The sequence below is a fragment of the Perognathus longimembris genome, chromosome 19 (genome assembly GCF_023159225.1).
Source record: "Perognathus longimembris pacificus isolate PPM17 chromosome 19, ASM2315922v1, whole genome shotgun sequence".
Lineage (NCBI taxonomy): Eukaryota > Metazoa > Chordata > Mammalia > Rodentia > Heteromyidae > Perognathus > Perognathus longimembris.
Genome location: NC_063179.1, coordinates 1,991,905 through 2,003,341, shown reverse-complemented (window position 1 = coordinate 2,003,341; position 11,437 = coordinate 1,991,905).

Below are 11,437 nucleotides of genomic sequence, written 5' to 3'. Positions count from 1 at the left end.
ATGTCAGTGCTGGGCACTGGCTCGCGGACAGCCTCGGTTTTTCTGTACAAGGCCCGCCATGCCCCCTCCTGCCTGCCTGCCTCCTCCCACCCTCCCATCTTCCATCCCTCTCTCCCTCCCTGCCTCCTTGCGGGTCTCTCTGCTTTCCTGCCTCTGACATCACGGAGGTGAAACTCACAGGAGCTATGACCTCCACCGCAGGTAACAGGAAGAGATGGGAACGGAGCCATCAGAAGAAGCGAAAGGATTACGTGCCCACCGAATGCCGCCGAGCTCTGCCTGCCCCGGGCCTCCGCGGCTGGGCTCCGGGTTCCCACCAGAGAGGGCGGCCTCTGCGGGAGAGTGACGGGCGGCCCTGGGCTGGGCAGGCCCGGGGGGCCTGCGGGGGTCGGGAGGCCCTGCCCTTCTCTCTGCGGGGGCGGGGAATGCGCTCACAGCTGGTGCCAGCTCGCCAGGCCCTCAGGTGGGTGGCAGTCCCTCCCCCCCTCCTCTCCTGGGACTCCACCCCAGGGCCCCCCTCTAGGCCGCGGGCCCTGAGCTCTCCCCAAGGTGACCACGCTGGGCGCACGGCTGCCCGCTGCCGCCCTTTTGAGTTGTGGAGGGAAGAACCGTCCATTTTCCTCTACCCTGGTTTTCTTTCCTGTGGCAAAACTGGGGGAAGATAGCCAGGTGTGAGGGCGAGGCAGCCCCCCCCCCCCGCGGCCTTCCTGAGTGCCACCGCTGGGGGGGGGGGGACGCCCGACAGGCCCTGTCCCCAGTGCCCAGGGACGCACACTGCCGGGAAGCCCTGGACCAGCAAACCACGGCCCTCAGCAGCCCTGTGCCCAGCATCTGGGGTCATGGAGGAGAGGCGAGAGCTGCCCACCCCGCCCTCCCCCCCTCCCCCCATCCCCTGCCACGCCTACCCCAGCCCTCCCCCCGCCCTCCCCCCTCCCCCCTCCCCTGCCACACCTACCCCAGCCCTCCCCCACTCCCCGCCCTCCCCCCCTCCCCCATCCCTGCCACGCCTACCCCAGCCCTCCCCCACTCCCCACCCCGCCCTCCCCCCTCCCCCATCCCCTGCCACGCCTATCCCTGCCCTCCCCCCTCCCCCCATCCCCTGCCACGCCTACCCCAGCCCTCCCCCACTTAGGAAACGCTTCATTGTTTTAGGACCGCCCTCTGCCTTGGCATCCCTTCTCAAATGCCACATCTTCTCTTTGTAGTTCAACTTTGAGGCTGGCCTTTTATTACTTAGAAAATATTTCTTTGCATATGTCAAGACAAAAGATAAATATCTACGCCCAGTCAATTTGTTATTTATATATTTCTTTCAAGAAGTCAAATATCAGATCATACTGGAAATAGATTTGCAGTGCTGAAAAGGTATTTGAATATTATAGTATTGTGCATTTATATATCTTTGTTCAGAGGTTTAAAAAATGTACAGGCTGTGATTGAATCCTTCCTGGAGCTGGGCGGGAGGAGATGGAAGAGGCGCTCTGTCTTCAGATATTTTAACACAAGATGCCATGGAGATGTGTAATTGATTCATATGTGTATCATAATATAAAATTTGATATCAAAGTTAATCTTAAAGAAAAGGCAAAGTAAAATAAATTCATATTAAACTGGAGATTTCCACAATGACCCAAGGTTCAGTAAGGATGGGAGAATAGTGGTGTGTGTGCAGGTCCCTTGTATATGTGTGTATATATGTATATATGTATGTATGTACGCATACGTGTATGTTTGTGTTTGTATATGTATAACTATCATCTGCCTATCTTGTATCTATCTATCATCTTTCTGTCTATCATCCGTCTGTCTGTCTCTGTCATCTACCTTTCTCTCTCTCTCTCTATATATATATATGACTTTCATCTGTCTGATTCTACCTAACCTCTATCACTCTATCCACTTAATCCTTTATTGTTGTCTATGCATCTCTGTATCTATCATCTACCTTTCTATTTCTGTTTCTGTGCATTCTATCTCTCTCTCGACCCTCCATCTGTCTGTCTGTCTGTGTCTGTTGTCTATCTGTTATCTAAGAAATTATCATCTATCTACTATCATCTGCTGAGCTAATCTTCTATTCCTTGGTGAAGGAGGAAATCTCACCATCTGCAGAACATAGCACACCTTTTCCTTGGAGGCAAGAGGCCACTTCCATTCTTCACCCACTGGAGAGCAAGAATTCATGAACGTTTGCTAAGAGTTGAGTATGCTATTTGGATGATGCTGAAATCGGCTACTAATAATGGAGATAAGAGAGCTCCTCCATCCTGCCCTGCTCCTCTGTGGACACAGCCGTGGTCAAGAGGTGGAAGGGCCGGGTGAACTTGGTGGAGGGCTGAGCTGTGAGTGGGGTCATGTTGGGCACTTACAGCCCCTCCACAGAGGGAGCATCCACGCGAATTCCACGGGAAGGCTGTCCAGACAGTTGTCGGGGCCATGTCCAGGCACCAGCTCTCTAAATTCCCACCCGCGAGTCTAAGCTAGGCAAGCCAACGCCCCCTTCAGGATGGGGACGGTGAGTCGTGGCCTGCCGGCTTGACTCGGTCGTGATGACGTGGACCACAACTCAGCCTGCCCGGAAAAGGAGCGAAGGCTCCGCGGATTGCACCAGCTCTTGTGCACGGTCCCTGTGGATCCTCTTTTGCCTGACCATCGTTATCTTCTACTGTACACATGAGTGTGCACGTTCACACACACACACACATACATATGCTATTGAATGGAATGTATTGCAGCATAAGATAACGGAACATACATAAAATGCTATAGACATGCATAAATATACTATGGCAAAACCCAAAGTAACTTCGTGAACATTCGGAATAAAAGAAATGAAGGAAAACAGAGAAGAACAGGAGAAATATCCGGGGCTCTCCAGAAGCGCAGAGCCATAAGGGGTATGGATATGGAGAGATGGATACAGACCCGACATTGACAGATGGACAGTACCGAAATGATATACAGGCCAATGCAGACCTCGACACCTCCGAACAGGCAGAAATGCAGGTGCAGATACAGGCGCTGGCAAAGGCAGAGGTGTAGCTGCAGTCCCTTCTTTTCAAGACAAGGAGGAAGACACTTGACACGACGGGCGAAAGCAACTGCAGGAGGTGGGAAGTCGGGCTGACTCGTGGAAACACCGGCAAGGTTACCATCTTGACAAAAGCTCTTCTCTGAGAAAAGTTGCATTTTTGCTTTTGAGATTCTCAGCATGTAGAGCGAGGCCTACTCACACAAGTGCCTGTGAGTCCCTTTGCCTAAAGTCAAGTCTCAGAGTTGTTAACCGCAGGACAACAGCTAGCCTAGCGCTTCACGATATTCTTAGTCACTGTGGCCCACCAGGTTGACATAAAACTTAACCTTGGCTCCAGTAAATCTCGTCCACATGCTAGGTGACGATGAGACTCCCAGAGAGAGAAGAGTATGTTTCATTTTCAATTTTTTAACAAACTGAGATTTAAACATCAGACTTTGTACTTGAAAGGCAGGGACCCTACCACTTGAACCACACCTCCAACCTTGCTTTTTCCTGCCTGTTTTTGTTTTTTTTTATTGACTTTTTGTTTGTGATAGAGTCACAAAAACTTTTCTGCCGGGCTGGCTTCAAAACCTGATTGTCCCGATGCCAGCCTTCTTCGTAGTAAGAATTATAGGTGCAATCCACTAGCGCCTGGCTGTTTCTAGGTGATCGGGCTGTTTCTTCATTACGTGTAGCAGCCATGAGTACTCACTGCTTGGGGAGCTAGTGATCCTTTGAAACACACCCCATGGTGGTAACTCTAATAGCTTGGCCAGAGAGAGCGTGAGAGATGATTGTGCAAACATACCATGAGCCAGTGCACATGTCACACCCAGGGCAAAATGGTCACACCGTGTCACCACTGGGGTAACACCACCGGCAGGGGGGGGGTGGTCCAGAGCCACCCAGGGCCGATGGACTCAGAATACTATCAAGAGAAGAACACCATGACGCTGAGTGGTTCGGAGGCCCGGCCCGCAGCAGCTTGAGGAGAAGGACCGAGACCCCTGAGGGTCATCACTCGGATCAGAGAGGGAGGCGGAGAGACCCCAGAAAGGCTCATACCTCCCCCACCCCGACCCCGGGCCTGAGTGTGGCCCCCCACCGCCAGGAGCGACCTCTCTGGGCTCGTGGTGCCGGCTCTTCCTTCTCCCCAGCGAGTCTTCCCCCTCTTATGGGTCCGTGCCGTGTCGTTCCTGCCGAAACGCGGGGCAGGGGCCTCACCTGCTGCCCGGTCTTCCCAGCTCCACCGCAGGGCAGGGCAGGGCAGCTCTCTCGGCCCCCCGGAGCGGCCTCAGCGCTACCGCCGGGGGCTTCGGGATGGAGTCTCTCGGGGGGAAATGGCTTACTGCCCTACCCTCGTCCCCATCCGGTTTGCATTGCTCACGCCATTGATTCTCCAAGGCAACATCCATAGACAAAGAGCGGCTCTGATCTCCCTGGTATGCATTACCCACCTCGACACCCACAGTGGCAAAACCTCCCTACTTCCCACCAGCCATTGCTGAGGGCATCCGCTTACAGTTTCCCCCTAGACGCTGGTGCATCTGGGGAGGGAGAGCCGTCCTCCTTCCGGGGACGAGGGGTACCCTGCCTGGATCGTCCACAGGGCCGGCCCCTGCCGGGCAGGGCTGTACACGGCCAGCGGTGGTCAGACAGGGAAGCCTGTCCAGGATGGTCCCTCCCTCCTTGCTATTCAAATGAAGACATTGGCACACGGGAATACATCTTTATAATGTGAAGTAAATGTCAAAATGAAAAAAAAAATGTCTCATGCACATGAATAATAGAGGGGAAGCTTCAAAACCAGCATAAATCATTATTTTGGCAGGTAATTTTTTATATCTTCCTGCGGTATCTCTTTTCTATTGATAAATTTATCAGTATAAAATATAGACTATTTTTATGAAATGAATACATATGAATTTAAAACAAGGTACAATTATGGGGCCGCAGCATTACACAGGCAATTCCAGGAGGGAGTTTGAGATGGCAACCCTTCTTCCATTTACAGGAGTTTATTACTTTTGCAAAAAAAAAAAAATTACTTTAGAGCTTATACACTCTGAATATTTTAAGCTGGATGATAATTTCATATGGGCAAAAATGACAAACAAGAAACCCACCGCAGTGGCTTCGAAGCGAAGAGCTGGTGTTTCTCGGATTGATGAGTCAGTGACAGGAAGGAGAACCTGCCCCAGGACAGAAGGGACCCAGAATGGCAGAGAGCAGACACGGGGCGGGGGGGGGGGGGGGACTCTGCCCTTTCTTTCCCTTCTCTTCCATCCTTTCTTCTGCACACGTTTTATCGTGCACAGCTGTCAGGGAAGAAACTTCCATAGAGTCTCTACCTGAGAAAGCTCAGCACTGGCTTGTGGGCCATGACGGGTCATGGCCGTCACCATCCTCACGCCTACCTCTGACCCCTGTGCATGCGTGAGTTCAGAGGTGCGTGTGCGTGGCGTGGTGTGCACGCAGCCGCTGCCGTGTCTCCATACGCATAGGATGTGCCTGCGTGGCACAAGGAGTCGTGTGTGCAAGCCTGTACGCGGACGTGGGCAGGCTCTGCGAGCCCGTGCGTGCGCGTGTGTGGCTTCCGCGCTCGTACGTGCACGTACGTGCGTGCCTTTGTGGTTTGTGCCCTCCGCATCCGGTGCGTGGACTCTTCCCTCCGCGGCCCGGCGGAGGGAGCCTTCCTCAGCCACAGAAACGCCACCCCTGCTGTCCCGCCAGGACCCCGGCCAAGGCTCCAAGCAGTGCTGTCGCGATCACAGGGCGCCGGGTCTCCACAGAAGCTGCGGACCAGCTCGTCACGTACGATGCCGCCTCTCGCTTCTGTTCTCCGCTTCCTTCCGATCATTGGCTGGCAATCGATGAATGGCAGATGGATGAATCAATGCGAAATGAAAAGGCATTCTGGCAGAACGCCCCTACATGAAAACCAAATAGTGGGGGCCTAGACGGGGCCCAGATCCAGCCGCGGCCGCCCGAGGACACACACAAAGGGTGCTTCGAGCCTCGTGCCGGCTAGGTGGCCGAGTGACAGGTGACAGGGAGCCGTGTGGCCCCTTCTGGCCCCCGTCCGACGCGCGTGGCTGTGTGGTGTTGCGGGACAGGACCCCGGGAAACAGCGTGGAGTGGAAGCCCGGCGCCTCCACCCCTGCACGGGGGTCCCCGAAGCGGGCGGAGGAGGGGCCCTGGCCACTCAGGGCCGCTCTGAGCGCCGGGCGCCCCACCCGGTGGGCAGTGCGGCAGCAGCGCCGGGCGCAGGGAGGGCTCGGGGAGGGGCCCACGGGGCGGACGATCTTCCCTCCTGGGGCAATGGGGCGATGCAGGAATGCTGTCACCCACGTGCCCAAGAAATGACAGAAGTGAACACGGCTTCGGGGGGGGCGGGGGGGGAGCTGGCCCCCACCTGGCGTGCTGGCACGCAATGAGGGACCTGGGCGCTCTCTCTACTGTAGTTAGAATCTAACTTCCCGCTCATCACTGGGCTGGGGGGGGGGGTGTTGAGAGTGAATGCGTTCTTTGCTGATTTACGATGCCATCAGCGTTGATGAGCATTTGCATTTCATTTCAATATTCAGCACCGAGGACCTGCAATGCGCTCTGCAAACGGGAGGTGGGTGATTCATCTGGCCGCCGCGTCAACCCCCAAATGTACTTTCTGAGCACCTTTGGCCGCCCGCAGCTCTCTAAGGGCTGGCTCTGACGGACAGACATAAATGCGCGGGATGCAAAGTGGGGAGGCCTGCCACCTCCGGGGAAGGGAGAAAGGGCAACACGTCTCCCCCAGATGATTTACAGCCTGAGGACCGGGCCAAGGATCCTGTAATAGATGGAGACCGGTGGCGGAAAATGCCAGCCCCGCACAGGCAGGTCAAGCGGCTGGAAATCAGAACAATGGATGGCTAATTCATTTCACAGACTGGATACCCAGGGACCGCAAATGACAGCTTCAAAGACCGAGAAATGCCCAGTGGGTCCAGGGGGAAAACGCGCGGTGTTCGGAGAAAGCAACCTGCTCTTCAAGGCTCCGGCAAGGCTGATCTGCATTCACGGTAGGCAGGCCAGAACAAATTGGCTGATGGAAAAGAGGGGACAACAAGCGTGCAGGATTCTCTAAAGTAAATAGGGATCCTCGGTCAACGGTTTGGCTTGGGCTCCCCAGGAAGGTTATCTAGGCCACCACCCTGCTCGAAGCAGAGTTTGTGGTGATACCGAAGACACACGGACTCGAGGGGCTGCCGAGCCCGCCTCACGTCGAGTAAACCGTTTCCTCCAGAATTCCTCCACGAAAGCATATCTGGGAAGGGTTAAACTTGATTTCCTTTAACTTTTTGTGATTAAAGTTGTGAACGGTTACCGACCCCAAAGTGATTCACTGTGACCCAGAGCTGGCGCCCCCAAGGACGCACTGGCCTCGTGGGCATCCAGGGACCCGAGGGAGGGTGCCACGGAAGGAGGCGTCAGGGGCTCGAGCCTGCTCCAGCTCCGCGTCTCCCCTCTCAAACCGGGGAAGCCCGCGAGGTCTCGGACATCGTGATCAGCAATGGCGAGAGCGGGGCACCGAGGCTGGCATGCTGCTTGCACAGACACAGCTTCCCAGAGATGACGAGTCGGGGGACAGCGGGCACAGAGGAAGTAGGGCTGCCCCCCTCCCTGCCCCCCCCCCCGGGGGAAGGGTGCGTGCCTAGAAGATGTCCGTGGGTGGTCACATGCACACAGCCACTGCACCCACACGCATCCGGCCGTGCAAGATGATATTGATGGAAAGGAACGCCAGGAAGGGGAGGCAAGACACTGTTTTCCTTCCTTGCTGTTTTTCTTCTCTTTTCCTTTTGTGGGTTTATCTGTCTTTGGGCGGGCAAAGCACGGGCGTGGAAACGGAAGGTCAAAGGGCAAACAAATGAGCAGTGGCACTCGCGAGATATTGGGTTGAAAATGAACTATACAACCGTGTCTGAGGATGGGAGGGGAAAACCGGGAGAGACCCAAAAGAAAGGCGCTCTTTACCTGACTTATGTAACTAAACCTCCTCTGTACGTCACCTTTATCATAAAGTCAGGAGAGCAAGCCCTCCTTATTCCAGATTTATTACGTCCAGTTTTAACGGAGGGCAGACAAGATACAATAATGGAACTTCTAAATATAAAGAAAACGAAGCAATAAATGTGTAAATGTCTGCGCATGCATTCCTCAGCTCTGTGGACGTGGGGGAAAGTTCTCGGTGAGTCCCACATGGTTGTCAGTGATGTTTAAATCATGAGTGTTTTCCTGCTCTTCGTCTTGTGAAAACACACCTCTCCCAAAGCAAAAGGCCACTCCAAAGCCAGATCACAGTTAGGATAACCGCCAAGGCCGGTAACCGTGTGTGACACACTCACGCCGCTGCAGCGGTGGCGTGAAGAACGCACACTCGCCCAGGGCGCGGTGTCTTTGGTGAAGTCGGGCAGTGTGGGAAGGGCGGGCCCTGGGCTGGTGCCTCTCTTGGGCTCGTGTGTCGCAGGTGCAGGGACAGGCGGGGCCTGCGTACTGGTCACCCTCGTCCATTCCCCAGACGCAAGCGGAAAGCAGCCTGCCATCAACTCAACCTGGGGGTGAAGCACCCCTGTCCCTGTCTTCCATTGAGGGTCTAGAACTCAGCCCGAGCCTGGCGGGGCTTCTCCTTCTCGGCCCTGGCGAGAACACCATTCCCTTCAGACGTGGCAGCAGCTTGCTCCCTCCCAGGCCTGTGCTTTGGTGACTCGGGCTCTTCACGCTGACGCCATGACGGGCTTCACGGCTTTAAATACTAGCGTGGTCCCGTCGTGACCCGTGGAGAATTCCTGGAGCTCTGGTACTGTTTTGTCTTGCCCACTGAACTCGACCCGGTGTCCGTAGGAAGCGTTATAAATTGTTACAATTCCCTAGGAGTTGGACGTCTTAATGAACTGCGCACGGCGGTGTCCTGTCAGAGGCCGGAGCGGGGAGACAGGTGGGGGAAATTTATCTCCCAGGCACAATGTGCACCTCTGCTTCTCACTAACGCCCGGGCTAATTTGCCTCTGCGGTGGCCCGCATGAACAAGGCTCGGCCTCCAACCTGTGGATGGATATTAGTTTATGGCTGCCCCCTCCCCACCCTCCCTGGGGACACACTTGATTTAATCCACCTGGAGCCATGGTAACCGCTCCAGGCTCCCTGACCTCGGTGATTGATGCTCCAGGTTTCTGGGGGGAGCAGATTCTCCCCTCTCTCTCAGCAGCCCGTGCCCTTCCATTCTAAACAAGGAGGGATAAACATTGGACAAGAGGACGCTTTTGTCCTGGAGGCTCGAGCTCTGGCTGAGGCCGGAGGGGCTGCCATGAGCCTGCCCGGACCCCACGTTCTCACAGAGCCCGGGCTGAGCCTGGGCCTGGGTGCCAGGCCACACGCCGCACACCCAACCCGCACAGCCAACTACGGCAGGGGCACCGCGGCAGCACACTTCTTTCAGTAGGCAGCCGGCCTGGTTGTCGTTTGCCTGTTGATGCTAAAAATGAAGGGAAGCAAACCAGGCAAGCGGCGTCTTATAGTGCTGCCCTCCCTCATCCTGTGGAAGTTGGAACTCATCTCGGGGTATAGGTTGCTTCAAAACATGCAAAGAGGGGGCACGGGAGAAATGGAATAAAAACAAAAGCAGGAGGAAGAAAAAGGTAAAGATGGTTGCTGAAGAGTTCACATACCAAAACTCCCTGTAGAAACAGGACTGGCACCCACGGTTGTTCAGCCGGGCTCCAGGGTCCTAGGTATCCTACCAGATCCTCACTAACTCCCCTCCCCTGCCGGCGCTGTACAACGGGGCGGTTACAAGGGGAGCAAATTCCTTCTATTAGTGACTGACAGCAATTGGAGGGAAATGAAGTTGTACCATGATATTGTTATATATACAAGGTGCAAATAACCTAGTTTGAATAATCACAGCCTGTGTCCTTTTAAACGATTTTTCTCCCCATTTAAAGGCAAGCCTTTGATGTGATAATATTAATTCGCTCGGTGCTGGAAGGAAGAGGGGGGAAAAAAGCTCAGAGAAACGGAAATTAAATGAGTAATGCAATGTCAGTCAATCTTTTAAGCCAAGGCCTTATTAACTGCTAATCATTTTGTCATTTTTGTCGCTCAAAGTAATGAATTTGATAGGACAGGATGGGAATGTCTTATGTTTACTTATATTAGCTTTAAACAGAAACAGTTGTGCAGATATTGCATTATCAAGACGTTGTGGCATTTAAGTGGTTTCTGCTCGTCGAATCCTCATTTTTCTTCCTCACCAATGTTTGATTGCCATCATTTTAAGTAATCTGGCTGCCTGGAAAAGAAAATTTTAAAAACAATTCTACCCAGACCTGGCGCAGGGTTCTGTCCTTGGGGTTTTGTGGGGATTACCCCCGCTTTTCGGTAGGCTGAGTGGCTCCTGGGGGCAGAGACTTTGCTGGAGAAGAGACCCCCGGGGCTCCTACAGAAGGCACCCCGGGCTTGTTGATGACCCTGCCTTCGCCACCGTCAGCTCCAGGAAGCAGGGCGTTTGTCAGGTGACGGCCTCCGCATGCGGAGATCTCACCACAGCAGGCCCCGGATGGAGGATGGCGTCGCCCTCCCTGTGTCCATGCCGAGGAAACGGCAACCTCAGGAGGCGGGCGTGGTCGCTGGGCCTCGAGGGGCAGCTTATCAGCCCCGTGGCCACGGCAGAGGACCGCCCCAGGGAGGCCACGTGGACTGGCAGGTGCGGAGGCTCGGTGTGGAGGAACGCTCCTCCACCCTCCCTGGGCGGAGGGCAGGGGAAGGAGGGCAGGGCTGAGGCCAGCCAATGCAAAGCTAGCAGCACCGGAGAAGGAACAGAAAGTCTCCCGCCGGCCCGGCCTGCTGAGTGACAGGAGGTGTCTGACTGAAGGCAGAAGGAGAGGAGCTCGGTGCAGTCGGGGCTGGGAGCACCCTGTGCCCCTGCAGAGGAAACAGCAACTTCAGGCACGTGAAAGAACCCCAAATGGGGGGGGGGGGTTGCCCAATCTTTTGCCCCCAGGAGTCTTTGCTGGAACACTTAGGAGTGCATTCATGCCAGGCAAAGCTTGACCGGCGGGTGTTTGTCACTGACTATCAGCTCCGAAGGGTGAACCTGGCAGAGGCTAAGTAGGCACCGATCAACGCGGTGCTGCTCCTGGCGCCGCTTGGTGCTTCCATGTTTCAGCACCTTTGGCACAGTGTACGGTGCCACACTTAGTACCAAGGTGCACGGAGTGGGCTGAGAGCACAGGGTAATCACCAATGTGGGGGGGGGGGAGAGGAGGAAAGGAAGGAAGGGGGGGAGTTTAATTTAAAGAAGAATCCTCTAAACTTGCAAAGACACTTGCCCTGCCCCTGATCCTGCGCCTACCCCATCCCTGAGGAACCACCCCTAAG